The following is an 18,363-nucleotide window of genomic DNA, read 5'->3' as shown; positions in this document are numbered from 1 at the left end:
CTATATTTTCAATTCTTAATGATCCTAATGAAATTTGTTATTTAACATTTTTTTCCAGAATTTTATGCTCCAGCATTTATGCTCCAGTAGATTTTCATATTGTATTTTCATTTAATTTGAACCTGAGTCCAACCATTGAGTCATTTACTGATTTTGCATCATATTTTTCCTTTCAAATTCTAGAAATGTGAAAAGTTCTTTAAAAGTCCTTATATTAAAAAAACTCAAGGTTATAATTTTGATATACCAATTCCAAATTCTATGCTATGACCATTTATCCATCATTTATACATGATAAAAGTTAATTAATTAAGATAGTAATTCTTGTACTTACTGTTTAGAAATTTTAAAATATTTGCACTTTTTTCAGTAGAGTATATAAGAAGTTAATATAGTTATTCCATAATGCCAAATATAGTCTTGCAAGCTTTCATACAATGTTTTCTACAAAAATCTTATCTAATCTAATTTTTAATACTTAAAATATTTTATTGTTACCTCATTACCCCCTTCTCCACCCCTCACACAAAAAGTTCATTCTTCACATGGTGTCCAAGATAATTTTTTGCCTGGTCCTCAAACTAGGATTTATGTTCCCTCAGACCTCAGTCAAGCAAATGTACCTAACTTCTCAATCAAATATTTTTTTTCTGCATTCAGTATTTTCTCCTTTACATGTATTTACATTTTATTTGCTGCTCCTTTTGCCAAAGACAACATGCTCCAATCTTTTTCTCCCTCTGTCTTCTTCTCTCTCTCTCATTTTTTTTCCCCCTGCCTGAATGTATGATCCAGCTCACAGGCTGAATCATCTGTGCAACTTCTTTAGACAACACAGTCTGCTACTTTTCTCTGAACACGTACATGATACACTATCTGGCTCCACTGAACATATCCAGTATTAAGTTACAACAATTTATTTACCTGACTGCATTTCTAAGAGAATATGAAATAACTTAGGGGAGTTTCCGTGCCCTCGTCACCCGCATATTCCTAGATGCTGTTAGGATGCTGAGTTGACTGAATAAAAGAACAAATGGATATATCCCTGGGTGCTAGTGAATTAGGCCGATGTGTCCCAGTGCTACTTTCTGGCAGAATTTTCTACATGGAATGTGTGTTTACTTCTTGATTTTCCAAGTGATTTTGAACAAAATGTGTATCTAACCATGAAATTGTTTCTGACCAAAAAAATCCTTCATCTAAAGTGGGTCGTAATCAAACTCGCTATTTTAAGGATGAAAGAAGCATATTGGAACAGCATTTCTTGCGTAACGTTCACTTACGGACTTGTTTTCTAAGTATTTGAATTAATACAAAATGTCCCAAATGATAGGAGATTAGGTTCTCTGCATTAGCTAATCTTTTGTGAAGTAATACCATGTCTAAATGTCATTTAGTTCAAATTAAAGACCTCAGACATTTGGTGAAATATAGCAAAAGGGAGGCTGCTTTGATATGCTAATGATTCAATGTGTTATTCATGAAGTGTTGCTCACCCTGGACACTGATAGCAACTCTAGGAGAGAATACAGCTATTTTACTTTGTTTCATTTAATTTGCATGGTTTACTTGAAAAGTGAATATGAGTGAAGAGAATGCTAATCTTTGTTTTTGGAAAATCAATTTTTCAGGGGAACAATAGATTTTTCTCTTTTTTTTTCTTAGATCCATTTCAGATTTCTAAGGGATACATCACTCTTCATAGAAGTATACATTTACACTCCTAACATGATCTGCATCCATGCTTTGTCTATTCTATTGAATGTATGTGTCTAGTGCTATACTGCAGACAATTTTCTACTTCTAATAGATACATCTGATTGAATTTCTTCTATACTAAGTGCTTTGTGTACACTGGGCATGCAGTTGTTGTTTAGTTACTCAGTAATGTCAGACTCTTTTGTGACCCCATGGATTGTAGTCTCCCAGGCTCCTCTGGCCCATTGGATTTCCCAGGCAAGAATACTGGAGTGGGTTGCCATTTCCTTCTCCAGGGGAATCTTCCCAACCCAGGGGTTGAACCCATGTCTCTTGTGTCTCCTGCATTGGCAGGCGGATTCTTTACTACTGAGCCACCTGGGAAGGCATACTAGCTGTGTACTATGACCAATAATAAGAACAATCCTTAGAAAACTGAGACTCAGAGAATATACAGAATTTCTTATAGTTACACACATGAAAATATATAAAGGACTGAAACTCACAGTGACCTTGTCCTAATGGCCATTCTTTCAGCATTATTATATTAGGATGGGCTAGTTTTTAATGTAGACTCCAACAACTGCTCAGTCTCGGTAAAGAGCTAAACAGAAGTTTATCACTTGCTTACATTATATGTCCTGTGTGGGTTCACAGAGGGCCACTGCTAATGAGTATGACAGGGTTCCTGAATCATCACAGCAGTGGGCAGAAAATATGGTCAAAGGCATTCTGGTCCCTTAAGTTTTAACAAGGTAAGGAGCACATTTCTGTTTATAGGACCTTGATTAAAGCAGCTCCCATAGTTACTACAAACTCTGGAGAGTGCTGGAGAGTTCAATTTCTCCATTAGCCTGGAAAAACAGAGCTGTAAATTTTGTTAAACTGTATTGATGACCGTGTACCATGTTATGTCCCAAATGCATTCAGAAATACTGTGATATTAGTAGCATAGTTCAGATTAATGTATATATATATATTTTAAACGACACAAAATATCTGCTAATATACAGTATGCAGGAAAAAAAATGTACAAAATACATTCCCAACGCTTCCCAGTAGTGATCTTTGAATGCTCTGTTTTAGTTTCCTTATTTTACTCTGCCACTTTAATTTTTTTCCACTTTTAAAAGCGAAAATTGTTTCTCATTCTATGTCCTCCACACTTGAAATAAGGCTGAAAACGTGCTGCCATGGTATCTGCCCCGAAGCTCCACTTAATCATTTTACTTTTATGTATATAACTTTCAAGGGTCTCATTCATAACGTGATTGGTTGGTGCAGGGACTACAGACCAGACACGTGCTCAACATTGCCTGACTTTTGTCTACCCAGCACTAGCACTCCTGTAGAAGATTCGTATATATGTCTTCTGAAGTCATATTCCACTGTGGTTTAGACAATGAGAGAAGCTCACAGACAATTTGCGAGGAAGTGAAGAAAGCAATGGCACCCCACTCCAGTACTCTTGCCTGGAAAATTCCATGGACAGAGGAGCCTGGAAGGCTGCAGTCCATGGGGTCGCTGAGGGTTGGACATGACTGAGCGACTTCACTTTGACTTTTCACTTTCATGAATTGGAGAAGGAAATGGCAACCCACTCCAGTGTTCTTGCCTGGAGAATCCCAGGGATGGGGGAGCCTGGTGTGCTATGGTCTATGTGGCCACACGACTGAAGTGACTTAGCAGCAGCAGCAGCAGTGATGAAGAGGTGGTAATTCTTGACCCATTTTGGTACACACAGCTGCTGACTCAGACATGGGGCCCCCCATTCACTCCCCTATGAACCCCTGTCACAGTCAAGGCAGACTTCACAGACGCTCCCCAGATTCCACCTTGCCTTCCCAGATGGTCTAGCAGACTTGCCCAGACTCTCTTCCATCTCCACCTGCACTGGTGTTTGAGTCTGGAAAGCTAAATGACTGTTTCCATGGCACTCTAAACACTTTGCAAATTTCTCTCACAGCTCCTCCCACATTGCTGTGGATGCCTCATTTCCTCATTAGGGTTGTGTCTGCTCAGTAGTGTCTGACTCTTGTTATCCCCTGGACTGCAGCCCACCAGGCTCCTCTGTCCATGGAATTTTCCAGGCTAGAATACTGGAGCAGGTTGTCATTTCCTACTCCAGGGGGTCTTCCTGGTCCAGGGATCGAACCTGTGTCCCTTGCAGCGCCTGCATTGGTGGGCTGATTCTTTACCAACTGTGCCATGTGGGAAGCCCTCATTCCCTCATTGGGCACCCAGATGTGTGTTTTCTAGACCAATCACTACTTGTTATAAAAGCCACATCATCTAAGCCTAGCATGCATGGTCTTCTATACTCAAGCATAACCATATTCTTCCTTTCTTTCCTCATGCTTCTCTTAAACATGTTACATTCAAAATAGAATATTTATTGTATACCAATTCATATTTTCCTCCACTTTGTATTGCAATGCTAGTTATTGCTTCTTTTCTTGGTGATGATTTTTCTCACTTCCATTTCTATTTATAGAATTCTTACTAATTTCCCATGAACTATTTTAAATGCTACCTCATTCCCAATATCCCATAATCATTTCAAGTCATCTCACATGCTGCTTCTTCTTTGCATCATCATATTAATCGTGTCCTTAAAATAATCATATGTATATTTGGTAAGAATAAAAATGGTAACTAGGATTCAAGATCTTGTGTTTCCATTCTTTTTATTTTTTTAGTTTTGTTATTGTTGGGCTGAGGTATACAGTGGTTTACACTCTTGATTAATGAGAAAAATGTTTGAGATAAAATAATTTTGATTATTCTTGCCACTTTGATTCATCTCTAACCTAGAGACATACTGTGTTGTCAGTAACAGTAATTAGTTGTAAAAGAGAAAAAAAAAATTTAACCACAGTCAGCCTTTTCACAAGACCTGGAGTGAATTCTGAACTTAAAATTATGTCTTTTAGTACGTGTTCCCTATCCTTTATGGATATGACACTCCACAGATCTTGGTTTAGTGGGTTCTCAATAGAATTTGACACTTGTGATCAATTAATTTTACTCAAAAGACTCTTATCTTTACCTCAAAAATAAGTCTTTGGTCAGTCATTTTCAATTCCTTCCCTAGAATTCTCTTTCCTTCATAAACACTAATGAGTTTAACAATCACATATCTATACCTTAATAGTAGCTTGGGGCTTCCCTGGTGGCTCAGATGGTAAAGCATCTGCCTGCAAGGCGGGAAACACAGGTTTGATCCCTGGGTCAGGAAAATCCACTGGAGAAGGAAATGGCAACCCACTCCAGTATTCTTGCCTGGAAAATCCCATGGATGGAGGAACCTGGTAGGCTACAGTCCATGGGGTTGCAAAGAGTCAGACCGAGCGAGTTCACTTTCCTTTCCTTTAAAGGTAGGTTATGCCTTGCCTCCATTCTCCCAACATACATAACTTGATGACTCAAGGCTCATAAATGTCATGCAGACACTTTAAGTTCAAATAGCACATTTTAAACTTGGACCTCTTCCTACTTTAGCATCATTTATTTTAGTAAGGAGCATCAACATTCAAAATTGTAAAATCCAGTTGTACAAAGGAATTCGCCTTCTATCTTTTCTCCCCTCATTATCCACTCCTCCCAAATAACTAATGACTTCCAAAACTGTATAGACTTTATCTTATAAGTATGCTATGAATTTATCCATTTCCTTCACCTTTAGTGGAAACACCCTCGGTTCTCTTGAAATACAAGAGCAACAGGTATTTTACTGCATCTATCTAAAGGTAAAATTATATTTTGTGAATAACTGAGGACATTCAAATATTCACTGGGTGCTGAATAATGTTCAGGAATTATTTTTAAATTGTTAAGCATGGTTTGACAATCTGTCATTATTTTCCAATGTTTTATACTTTTATATTTTATGATGAATACCCTTATGATCCACAAATAATTCAGAGAAAATTACAGCAATTGGTCATTAACACTGGAAAAAATATGTATATCTCTCATTATATTAACATGTATCCCCCCATACTATCTTGGATGTATTTGTTAGTAGTAGCTAAAAAGACTCTATTGGAATATTTTACTGAATAAGCCTATTTATAAGTTTATAAAAGCCAACTAATGAGAACAAGGATTTGATAAGAAGAAACTCTGAACACAATGAAGGTGGTTAAGTCAAATCATGGTTATGTGAGATATGAGAGGTGAAAGCAGAAATAAAAGTCAAAATCCATGGCAGGTCAAGAATTATTTTCTATCCCCCCCAAAAATGTTGAAATTTCATTAAATGAAGGAGGTTTTACAATTTTTTTAGAGACTGTTAAAGAGTTAAAAAGTTCAAAGGCAGAGCAGACTGTATTTACACAACAAATATGCATCCTTCCAAAACCTATATTTATTGTATAGTTCCTTTCATCTGAAGTGCTTCACAAATTGATTTACAGACTGTGTATACTGCAATCATTTTCATTTCTGAAATGCACCTCATCCGTTATGCACACATATATTGCATTTTATGAATTTCAGGATGTGGCATAGTAATCCCCAAATATCACTTTGAGTCTGAAATACTGTTTTATGGCTTCATGAAAACAACATGACAAATTGCGTACTCGGGTTTCAGTGACAAATCTGTCTTCTCAGTAAGTGGAGCTCTAATTGAAATGTACACTTCAACTTGTAGGCAGCAAAAGACAAAAAATAGCAGCTGAGAACTCATGAATGGGTGATGCATAAGTTTGCAGGAAATTTATTGGCTTACCATTATGTATAGAAAACCTGTTTAGGTACTAAATGGGGAAATAAAAAGTGCAGCCTCTGGCCTTGATGACCCTATGAATTAATTTGCACAGACAAAATATATCCATGCCTAGATTTCAGGGCTTGCTTTATGTAGCATGCCAACAGATGTGAACAAATGTGTGGTTCAAGCTCAGCTCACAAGTGCTAACTTAGTGTAGTGAGACTAGAATAATCATAGCAAGACTGACTTAGATTCCTGAAGGAAGTAAATCTGAACCAGGTTTATACTGGTAGAAAGATGAAAACATTTCTACTGTTCACTGGTCTATTTCTTAATATACAGAGTACATTGATTGTACAATAATAACACCATAAAATTAGTATAGTACAGTTTCTGTATTTTTATTTTTCAGTTCAGAAGATGATTTACTCATTTATTCATCTACATATTCTATCAGTCATACACTCAAACAATCATTTGTTGAACACTGTGTGTATGCATGCTAAGTCGCTTCAGTCATGGTCTGACTCTTTGCAACCCTGTGGACCGTAGCCCACCAGGCTCCTCTGTTCATGGGATTCTTCAGGCAAGAATACTGGAGTGGGTTGCCATGCCCCACTCCAGGGGATCTTCCTGACTCAGGGATCAAACCTGTGTCTCTTATATCTCCTGCATTGGCAGGCAGGTTCTTTACCACTAATGCCTCCTGAGAAGTCCATTGTACATTGTATGTATTTCCAACAATATGAAAGAAGTCAGTGACAAATTTGGGAACAAAATACAATCTCTGTCAAGAGATGATTATAAGTATTATAATTTTTTTTACTCTCTGATAACATACAGATTTAAAAAAATAAAGTATATTTAAAATCTTATTTAAGTCTCATTTATACCTGTTTGTACTTATGAATGTAGAATAGGCTGAATTATGTGCCCCTCCCCCCAAATTCATACATTGGAGTCCTAATGCCTATATCTTAGACCGTGACTATATTTGGAGACAGGGCCTTTAAAGAGGTAAGGAAGATAAAATGAGGTTCTATGGGTGAGCCTTAAGCCAGTGTGACTGGTGTCCTCATAAGAGCAGATATTCAGTTCAGTTCAGTTCGGTAGCTCAGTCATGTCCGACTCTTTGGGACCCCATGAATCACAGCACGCCAGGCCTCCCTGTCCATCACCAACTCCCGGAGTTCACTCAAACTCACGTCCATCGAGTTGGTGATGCCATCCAGCCATCTCATCCTCTGCCGTCCCCTTCTCCTCCTGCCCCCAATCCCTCCCAGCATCAGAATCTTTTCCAATGAGTCAACTCTTTGCATGTGGTGGCCAAAGTACTGGAGTTTCAGCTTTAGCAGCAGTCCTTCCAAAGAACACCCAGGACTGATCTCCTTTAGAATGGACTGGTTGGATCTCCTTGCAGTCCAAGGGACTCTCAAGAGTCTTCTCCAACACCACAGTTCAAAAGCATCAATTCTTTGGTGCTCAGCTTTCTTCACAGTCCAATTCTCACATCCATACATGACTACTGGAAAAACCATAGCCTTGACTAGACGGACCTTTGTTGACAAAGTAATATCTCTGCTTTTCAATATGCTGTCTAGGTTGGTCATAACTTTCCTTCCAAGGAATAAGCGTCTTTTAATTTCATGGTTGCAATCACTTAGACACAGATAACGCACAGGACATGTGACGACACAGTGAGAAGACAGTTGTCTGCAAGCCGGAGAGAGAGGCCTCAGATGAAACCAAACCAAGCCTCCAGAAATTTTGGAAAATATATTTCTGCTGTTTAAGCCATACGATCTGTGGCATTTTGTTTCAGCAGCCCTAACAAACTAGTACAGTTTATTGTTGTTTAGTCACTAAGTCATATCTGACTCTTTTGTGGCCCCATGGACTGTAGCTCACCAGACTCCTCTGTCCATGGGATTTCCCAGACAAGAATACTGGAGTGGGTTGACATTTCCTTCTTCAGGGGATCTTCCTGACCCAGGGATTGAACACATGTCTCCTGCATTAGCAGGTGGATTCTTTACCACTGAGCCCTCAGAGAAGCCCAAAAACTAATACAGTAGGTTATATCAATATGTAAATAAAGTTCAATATGATTACTTTTTCCAGACCCCTCTGCACGACATTGGTTTTTCAGTAGTTGACAAAATATTATAAGGTAATTAAAATTTTAAATTGCATCTCTGAAGAATGACTTTTTTTTGTTTTTCCTCCAGAGGCAATTTATTTATTTAACTGGAGGGGTTCTTAGTTGCTCTACAATGTTGTTAGTTTCTGCTGTATGAGGAAGTGATTCAGCTATCTGTATACATATATCCCCTCCCTCTTTTTTTTTTTTTTTGGTCTTAATAACAAACTCTTTCAATATCATGAAAATATTAGTGTAAATATTCTTTTAAAAGCTTTAGAGGAAATTTTAACAGGTGTGTTATATTTTCAAATTGATTTTCATTACGAAACTGGAGCCATATTGCTACAGAAAAAAATTTTGTCCTCAAGATACAATAAATTACATTTTAAAATGCAGAGGAATGAAAAAAGGGAGCCCAGAATCAAGTAAGAAATAGGAGAAATAATGTATATAGACCTTGATAACAAAAAACTTGTAAAATAAATACCTGGAGAAAACATGATTAATACTTATGATTATTTTTCCTAAAATAACTAGAAAGATAGATGATAGAAACAACAAAAAGATAAATTTCCCTAGATATACTTTACTCTTGAAATACATCCTCCTTTCCTTATTTCCCTGCTTATAAGTATATGTTCATCTTAAAACCATATCTCTTTTCCTGTACAATTTCCTGAGTATACAGAGAGCTCTTTGCTTCTATATGAAGGGAAATATGCTTCCAGGTATCATCAGAAATTTGGCATGTCTGCCATCAAAATACTGAAAGTCAGTATATTATATATATATATATAAACATTCATAAACAAATTCATTTATATAATTATATTCATGAATATAATTAAATAAATGTACACATTATAGAGTTAAACATGCAAATTGTTTATAATATTTTATGTTATTTATAATAATTTTATGTGAAATTTATAGATTATCTGTTTAATCTCCATTAGTATGCTACTAAGATGTTCTTAGAGATCACTGGAAGAGTTTGCAACTTTCAGAAGCCTGAAAATTTGCTGCAGGTCACAAAAGCAATAACAGGTCCAAAACCTAAACGCAAATTTGGTCTTGGCCTTAGCTCCATCTTTTGAGAAACCTCGTACCATGAGAGGGAAGTGAAGGAAGGAGCAAACACGCAGGCTGAAGTGCAAAAGAAGAAAGGTGAGGCAGAGGTCCAAGTAGACTTGGACACCCACGGGAGCCTCAGAAGCAGAACAAGGGAAGCCAGAGGCCAGGGACACCAGTAGGAACTGTTGGACTACATGCCTACTACCTAGAACTTGTCTCAGAGGGTCTGGAACATCTGTGGCCATTCTGATCACCTCTCCTGCTTTTGAAGGACCTACCTTGCTCCCATCAAAGCAGTCCTGTTTGGCCCTTTATCCTGGACCTGTGATATTCTGGACTAATTATCTTCTCAGTTGTGGGTGAATGCAACATGTGTACAATAAATAATTTCCTTTGCGGTCTTAGCTGAAGAAAAAATGCAAATTTAGATAGATAAATTGATACAGATGTAAGGAGATAAAGATATAGACCACATAGATGTAGTAAACTAATAAAGAGCATACTAAATAATGTATTTGAATGTTATGTGTAAAATGATCCTATGAATACTTTGTTTACACATCCACAAAAACATATATATAAAATAACTACCATTTACATATATACACAAATATATAACCTCTATCCATGTATTATATCTGAATATTCCCCATTTCACAATATAAGTAAGTAATTAATTTTCAAAAGTTAGCTTATACCTAGGTAAAATTAATTCTTTTTTTAAAAGAGTATATACTTTAACCAAGAGAGACAGGTTATGTTCACTCATATAACAAGAGAAAATTTATCTCAGATATAATTCAGTAGATCCAAAAGCTTTCTTGGTTTGTAAAAAATTACTAGTTTCTTCAACTTCCTGACAGGCTTACATAATGAATGGTGATTAAAGGACCATTGAATGAATGTGAAGGATAATAGAAAATGTTAGGTGACTAGAAGAGGAAATTAAAGAGAAATGGAATTGCAGAGAAATCAAAAAGTAAAGAGTGGATAATTAGAGTGAAGACAAGTAGCAAAAATTGAGCCAAGAAAGGGGAGATGAAATATCAATTTAGACAGAAACTTCATAGATTGTCTTCTCAATATGAAGACTAAACTCATTGTTAATATGAATATTGTGACTGAGTCTTTTCTGTTAAAAACTAAATGAGAGGTGTTTCTTCTGTATTTTTAAACATGCCACAGTTTGATAAACATCTCATTTATGTCATTTAAATTTCCAAATAAATTACATATTTCCAGGGAAATTCAGCTAAAGTAAGAAATGTTTATACTACAAGTTTTAATATAGTTCATTCTTCCTATTTGTTTACTTTGCTGTCTGAGGTAAATCTCCATGTGTGTCTATTCCAAAAGCAGCTTTTGGCAGGAAAAAGCTCTTTGCTGGAAAGAACTCTCTACAGGAGGTTCTCTTTAGTCTTGTCACTAACCTTACACCAGGTGCCCTCATCTCAGGCCCCAGCACACCTTTCAAATTTCTTACACAATACCTTGCTTAATTTGTTGGTTCTTCCTATAGATTAAAGATGTAGAAAAGATGTAGAAGAATAATTAGCAGGTGACCAGATCTTGTCCCTAGCTTGCCCTTCAGTAATCTCATGAACAAACTTTGTGACCAAACTGTGTGAACAAGATAACACCAAGCAGAAGATCACAAGAAACTGAGGAGTCTCCATGCCGTGAGGATGATGTTGTCTCTGATCCTCCATCTTTGTGATGAACTGAGATTACTTCCCCTCTTCCCTTTAAAATTTTTATGGCCAAGCAGAATCTTTGGAGGTGGTTTTGGGGGAGGCTTGAATTCTCCATTTTCCCAGATTGTCGGCATTTTGATTCAAACAGCCTTTCCTTTCTACTGACACTTGTTTCTTTCTCAAGTACTGACTTTTTGAGCCCAAAGCAGGTGGATCTGATTTGGTAGCCTCTAGTCCCTTACCACTGGCTAGCCAATACAATAACATGAAAAATAAGGTGCAACTGATGAGACCCTCAGCATTTACATTTGTAAAATGCTTTTGTAAAATGCTCTGTCTTGTCTTCAGAGCTGGAAATAGAGAAATGAGCTCCGTCACTGGATCTAAATGGAAACAAAGAGAAAGTGCTGGAGAAGGGCATGGCTACTCACTCCAGAATTGCCTGGAGAAATCTATACACAGAGGAGCCTGGAGGGCTACAACCCATGGGGTAGAAAAGAGACAGATAGGACTGAGCAACTAACACTTCCACTTTTTTTCAAAGAGATAATGATTCATATAATCTACTCACTTCACCTGGAGTAAGCAAAGAGATAGATTCTATAATTTTTCAAAGTACTTTTCTAGAACTTACCCTTGAAAACAAAATTAAAGGAATTCCTGAAATTCTCCTATGAGATATTTTCACAAAGATATAATAGCACATGCCTATAAACAGGATTCTCAATCATGACATAAAGGAGACATTGCCTTAACTCATCCTCCAGACAGAATAAATGAGAGCTGAGCTTTCCTTCAAATAATTTCAAGAACCTGGGGCTTGAGTCCTTTATCAGTTTGAAAAAGTGAAGAAACACTTTTAGAACCAATTTGCAATGTCAATAACTGGAGTTTGTCATAAATACTTGAAGTATATCACACAGAAGAGTGATAAAAGTGTTTCCTTTATAAAGTTTCTAGCTCACTGTATTCAAAGCTTCAAATATAGTCTTCATCTAGAATAGATTCTCCTGAAAGATGTAATTTTTCAAAATAAGAAGCAGTCACTTCCCAGTTATTCCAAAACCATGTAAACTTCTACCTTAAACTCATAAATTCATCAAACTAAACTTCCTTTTGATAATCAAACACAATCCACATGAAATAGGTGAGAAAAAAATCTGTAAAAAAAAAATCTGCTTAACATTCAAACATTAAACCAAAAGTCAAACCTAAATTATGCTATTTTTCTTTAAAAATTAGATAAGGTACCAGCATTTCTCATTAATCATATTATCAGTAGTGGTGACACAGTTCATCTAAGAAATAGATGAGGTTCTTTTCCTTATTTTGGCTGATTATCTTGACTGTGAGTCTAAATTTGAAAGAGCATATAATCTGTACTTTTACATTTGAGCATCTCACAATACAATAACCATCACTCCAAGTTTGAGTTATAATTCCTTAAAGTTTTTGTTTTATTACCAGGAAATGACCAAGGGAAAATGAATTAAATGTACTGAACGCTTCCTTAAATATTTCAGTCATCTCCATTTTGCAGATAATGAATCCAAAGACCAGAAAGGAATATGGAGTAAAGACAGCCAGGTTAAAATCTCTGCTGTAAATTGTCAATATTTATATTCTTTATATTTCAATATTTATTTTATACACATTATATAATATATATTTATGTTAACTTGACCTCATTACATAATTATCTTCCCTAAAAAGAAGAGTTACGATTAGATAGATGTTTTAATTTCTTACTAATCCTTATAAATCTCTTTTGTATAGCTCTTAGTATCATTTAAATACACTTAACACATCATATTAATGTTATAACTAATTTTCTGAAATCAAAATGTTTCATATATGTATCTATATGATATTGACATAGTATCTGATGCATATTTTTGTCTATTGTTGGCTAATTACATGTTTTTATCCCCAGTTTTTGATGAAGTCTTTTTTTTAATTCTAATATTACTCCACTTATATTCACTCTGTAATTCTGAAAATTATAATGTTTCAAACAATAACCCAAAATTGCTGTGTGTTTATAAAATATGAAGGCTATCTGCCATCTAGGCTACTTGTCATCAAACTCATTTAATAGCAGAATCACATTTTAAAATTTGAAATTTGCTTTCTGTTTATAATTGATATTTTCTTGAATGCATAATAGTAAGATGGTAACATTTACCTACTGTAAATACCAAATTTGAAAACCATGCAATTGTTGCATCAAATGTTTTATAGGAATAGTAAATGACATTTTATATCAAAATCAATTTATTTCTTCAATTTCACTCAGTTAAAAGAATCACAAAGTAAGAATTTATTTAAACAAATATTTGTAAATATTAGGATATGAAAATGATCCCCTAAAATCCTATATAAATTTCATTATAAATTGATAGGAAAGCTTGGAAGAAGAATGATTCACTTTTGATTTTGCATTTGTTTAAAAATTGTATCACCATCAAACTCTAACAACTCACTAATTTATTTTTGAATGCTCACTTTAAGGTGGTGGCTAAATATGCTACTCAATCAATTTGAATTCTCACTATTTATCACGGTACTACTTAAAACCTTAGTGGATATTTAAAAGTGTCTTTTAAAATATGTCAGACTTTAATAAGTATGTTTGTCATTCAAGTTTAAAAATATCTATCCTGTTTTTTAGTTTAAAAATGTTTTTCCATATAATATTTATATAATATTTTATCATGTATGAGCTTGATAACCTATCATATGTTGATAAGCTTATCAACAACCTATTGATAACCCATTGGCACATAAGCAATTTAGCACAACAATCATATTCACTAAATGATCATCAAGTTAAGAAATTTAGAGAGCAAAAGAAGTCAAAGCCACAACCAATGGCCAGCTTCTAATTCTGTCTTTCTAACTTAATCCAAGTAAGTAAAGAAATCACTGAAGCAATCTGAATAAATAACAATTGAATTAATGAATAACAATAGGACATGCTCTGATTTTCTTAAAAGACATTTATTTTATGGCCACAATTTAAAATAAGAGACAATTGCTGTAATCTGTTGAAAGATAATCACAGTTTGGATTAGGGGTGTTATGGAGGAAACGGAGCAAACAGAATAGGTGCTGGATATATTTCTGAGGTAAAAAGTGAAAGTTGATCAGTTGTGTCCGACTCTTGGCAACAGCATGGACTATACAGTCCATGGGATTCTCCAGGCCAGAATGCTGGAGTGAGTAGTCTTTCCCTTTTCCAGGGGATTCTTCCCGACCCAGGGATCAAACCCTTGTCTGCCCCATTGCAGGCGGATTCTTTTTTTTTCTTCTGCAGATATTTATGGATTTATTTTATTTTAATTGGAGGCTAATTACCTTACAATATCATGGTGGGTTTTGCCTTACATTGACATGATTCAGCCATGCGTGTACATATGTTGCCCATCCTGAACCCCCCTCCCACTTCCTTCCCCATCCCATCCCTCAGGGTCATCCCAGTGCACCAGGCAGCTGGATTCTTTACCAGCTGAGCCACCAGGGATGCCCTTCTGAAGTAGAAACTACCCCTTACAAATGATTTGAATCTAGAGAGATAAAAGTCAAAGATGTCTCCAGAATTTTGCACTGGGGGCTGGACTCAGGGGGAGTTGACAGTCCTTGAGATGGAGATGTCTAGAGGAGGCACATTCTAAAATGTGTGAAAAGTGGATTTTAGAAGTTTGAGATTCAGATACTTTTTAACACATTCATGGTTAGGTGATACCTTGGACATTAGGTTTAGAATCTAGGGAAAAGTTCTGGGGTAGTGTTACTTCATAGTTGTAGCATCATAGATGCCTGAATTATCAAAGCAGATGGACAAAGATAATAGATCTAGCTTAGCATCAAACTTCCCAAATGCTTAGTGCAAGATACAAGCAAAAAGTAGGGAGAATTGTAGCCTCATACTACTAGTCACACAGATAGCCACCAACTCAACAGATGCAGCTTCCAAAACAAAATAAAACCAAAAGCAAAGCAAAACAAAACAAGGCAAAACGAGGCATGCTTCCCACCTTGCGATGAGTTTTGATTTTGAAGGAAGAAACAGATACTATCTACGTTACTGGACAGTTTAGGAAGCAGTTTTAGTACGAGGCCTCCTGGTTTTTGTACTCCATTTAATCACACAGGTACAGTCTGCAATTAACTTCCTTTCTCCAGCCAGTGTTGTCCTATCCGTCTCTTCATTTCATGTTTATTTTGAATGATAATTGTAGAGAAATGGCATCAGTTCAGTTCAGTCGCTCAGTCGTGTCCAACTCTTTGCGACCCCATGAATAGCAGCACACCAGGCCTCCCTGTTCATCACCACCTCCCGGAGTTCACTCAGACTCACGTCCATCGAGTCCGTGATGTCATCCAGCCATCTCATCCTCTGTCGTCCCCTTTTCCTCCTGCCCGCAATCCCTCCCAGCATCAGAGTCTTTCCAATAAGTCAACCCTTTGCATGAGGTGGCCAAATACTGGAGTTTCAGCTTTAGCATCATTCCTTCCAAAGAAATCCCAGGGTTGATCTCCTTCAGAATGGACTGGTTGGATCTCCTTGCAGTCCAAGGGACTCTCAAGAGTCTTCTCCAACACCACAGTTCAAAAGCATCAATTCTTCGGTGCTAAGCCTTCTTCACAATCCAACTCTCACATCCATACATGCCCACAGGGGAAACCATAGCCTTGACTAGATGGACCTTAGTCGGCAAAGTAATGTCTCTGCTTTTGAATATGCTATCTAGGTTGGTCATAACTTTTCTTCCAAGGAGTAAGCATCTTTTAATTTCATGGCTGCAGTCACCATCTGCAGTGATTCTGGAGCCCAAAAGAATAAAGTCTAACACTGTTTCCACATCTATTTCCCATGAAGTGATGGGAATGGATGCCATGATCTTCGTTTTCTGAATGTTGAGCTTTAGGCCAACTTTTTCACTCTCCTCTTTCACTTTCATCAAGAGGCTTTTTAGCTCCTCTTCACTTTCTGCCATAAGGGTGGTGTCATCTGCATATCTGAGGTTATTGATATTTCTCCCAGCAATCTTGATTCCAGCTTGTGTTTCTTCCAGTCCAGCATTTCTCATGATGGACTCTGCATATTAGTTAAAAAAGCAGGGTGACAATATACAGCCTTGACGTACTCCTTTTCCTATTTGGAACCAGTCTGTTGTTCCATGTCCAGTTCTAACTGTTGCTTCCTGACCTGCATACAGATTTCTCAAGAGGCAGGTCAGGTGGTCTGGTATTCCCATCTCTTTCAGAATTGTCCACAGTTGATTGTGATCCACACAGTCAAAGGCTTTGGCATAGTCAATAAAGCAGAAATAGATGTTTTTCTGGAACTCTCTTGCTTTTTCGATGATCCAGCGGATGTTGGCAATTTGATCTCTGGTTCCTCTGCCTTTCTAAAACCAGCTTGAACATCAGGGAGTTCACAGTTCACGTATTGCTGAAGGCTGGCTTGGAGAATTTTGAGCATTACTTTACTAGCATGTGAGATGAGTGCAATTATGCGGTAGTTTGAACATTCTTTGGCATTGCCTTTCTTTGAAATTGGAATGAAAACTGACCTTTTCCAGTCCTGTGGCCACTGCTGAGTTTTCCAAATTTGCTGGCATATTGAGTGCAGCACTTTCACAGCATACCCTGCTTTAAAAAAATTCTTAGGTAAAAATTCCTCAGTAATCTTGAGACTATAAATCCCACTGGAAAATTTACTGGTAGATTTTGTCAAGATCAGATAGCCACTTGCATGCCCAGAAGAGAGGGAAAGAGCTACAGACCTGCTGTTAACTCTTTTGTTCCTGGAGTCATCAGCTTGGAGACAACATTTGAAACAAAGAAATTGTAGCTACTCCCATAAAAATGTTTTCTACCAGAGCAAGAATGTATGTGTTGCAGTATTCCCTTTTAGCTACTCTTATCCATGTGCAGAGTAGAGGATGCTTTGTATTCAACAGGGTTTGGGTTTTGCAAGGTTAATGCATTAGGGGGAAAAAAGTTATCGCAATGTGAGTTATTTTCGTGGTGATTGTTGCCCATTTGCTAAGCCATGTCAAACTCTTTGGAACCCCATGGACTGCAGCACACTGGGCTCCCTTTCTATTCCTATATCCTGGAGTTTGCTCAGATTCATGTCCACTGAGTCAGTGATGCTATCTAACCATCTTATCCTCTGTTTCCCCCTTCTCCTTTTGCCTTCAATCTTTCCCAGCATCAGGGTCTTTTCCAATTAGTTGGCTCTTTGCATCAGGTGGGCAAAGTATTCAAGCTGCAGCTTTAGCATCAATCCTTCCAACGAATTTCAGGATTGATTTCCTTTAGGATTCATTGGTTTGATCTTCTTGCAGCCCAAGGGACTCTCAAGAGTTTTTGGTGGAGGGGATGAAAAAAATATATCAAGCAATAAAAAACTTGCTTGTCACATGTCCTGAATATCTGAGACTCAAAACACAGGGGCCTTTAGTAAGAAATGACAAGAGACTTCAAACAATAACTGAAGTCTAATTATATGGATCCTCAAAAAGAATGATAGGAAAACTTGAACAATTGAACAATAAACAAAAGTAAACTGCATTTGTACTGCCAGTCAAGTTGGTTGGTAATCTTTTATTTCATGAGATATACCTGTGAAGACCACAATTCTTTAGTGCTATTGACAAAAAAGTTTAATTCACTACATTCTATAAGGAACTTGATTGCCATTCTTGGTTTGCAGTAATGCTATGAATTATTTTTATATGAAAATATATATCTAATATAATATTATATATGTCTATACATATGCAGTATATAAAAAGCTTCCCTGGTGGCTCAGACAGTAAAGCATCTTCGTGCAATGCGGGAGAGCCGGGTTCAATCCCTGGGTTGGGAAGATCCTCTGGAGAAGGAAATGGCAGCCCACTCCAGTACTCTTGCCTGGAAAATTCCATGGATGGAGGAGCCTGGTAGGCTACAGTCCATGGGGTCACAAAGAGTCGGACACAACTGAGTGACTTCACTTCACTTCATACATATACAGTAGA

The sequence above is a fragment of the Oryx dammah genome, unplaced genomic scaffold, assembly GCF_014754425.2.
Source record: "Oryx dammah isolate SB20612 unplaced genomic scaffold, SCBI_Odam_1.1 HiC_scaffold_22, whole genome shotgun sequence".
Taxonomy (NCBI): domain Eukaryota; kingdom Metazoa; phylum Chordata; class Mammalia; order Artiodactyla; family Bovidae; genus Oryx; species Oryx dammah.
The sequence above is the reverse complement of the archived record's forward strand: the minus strand, read 5'-3'. Positions refer to the sequence as shown.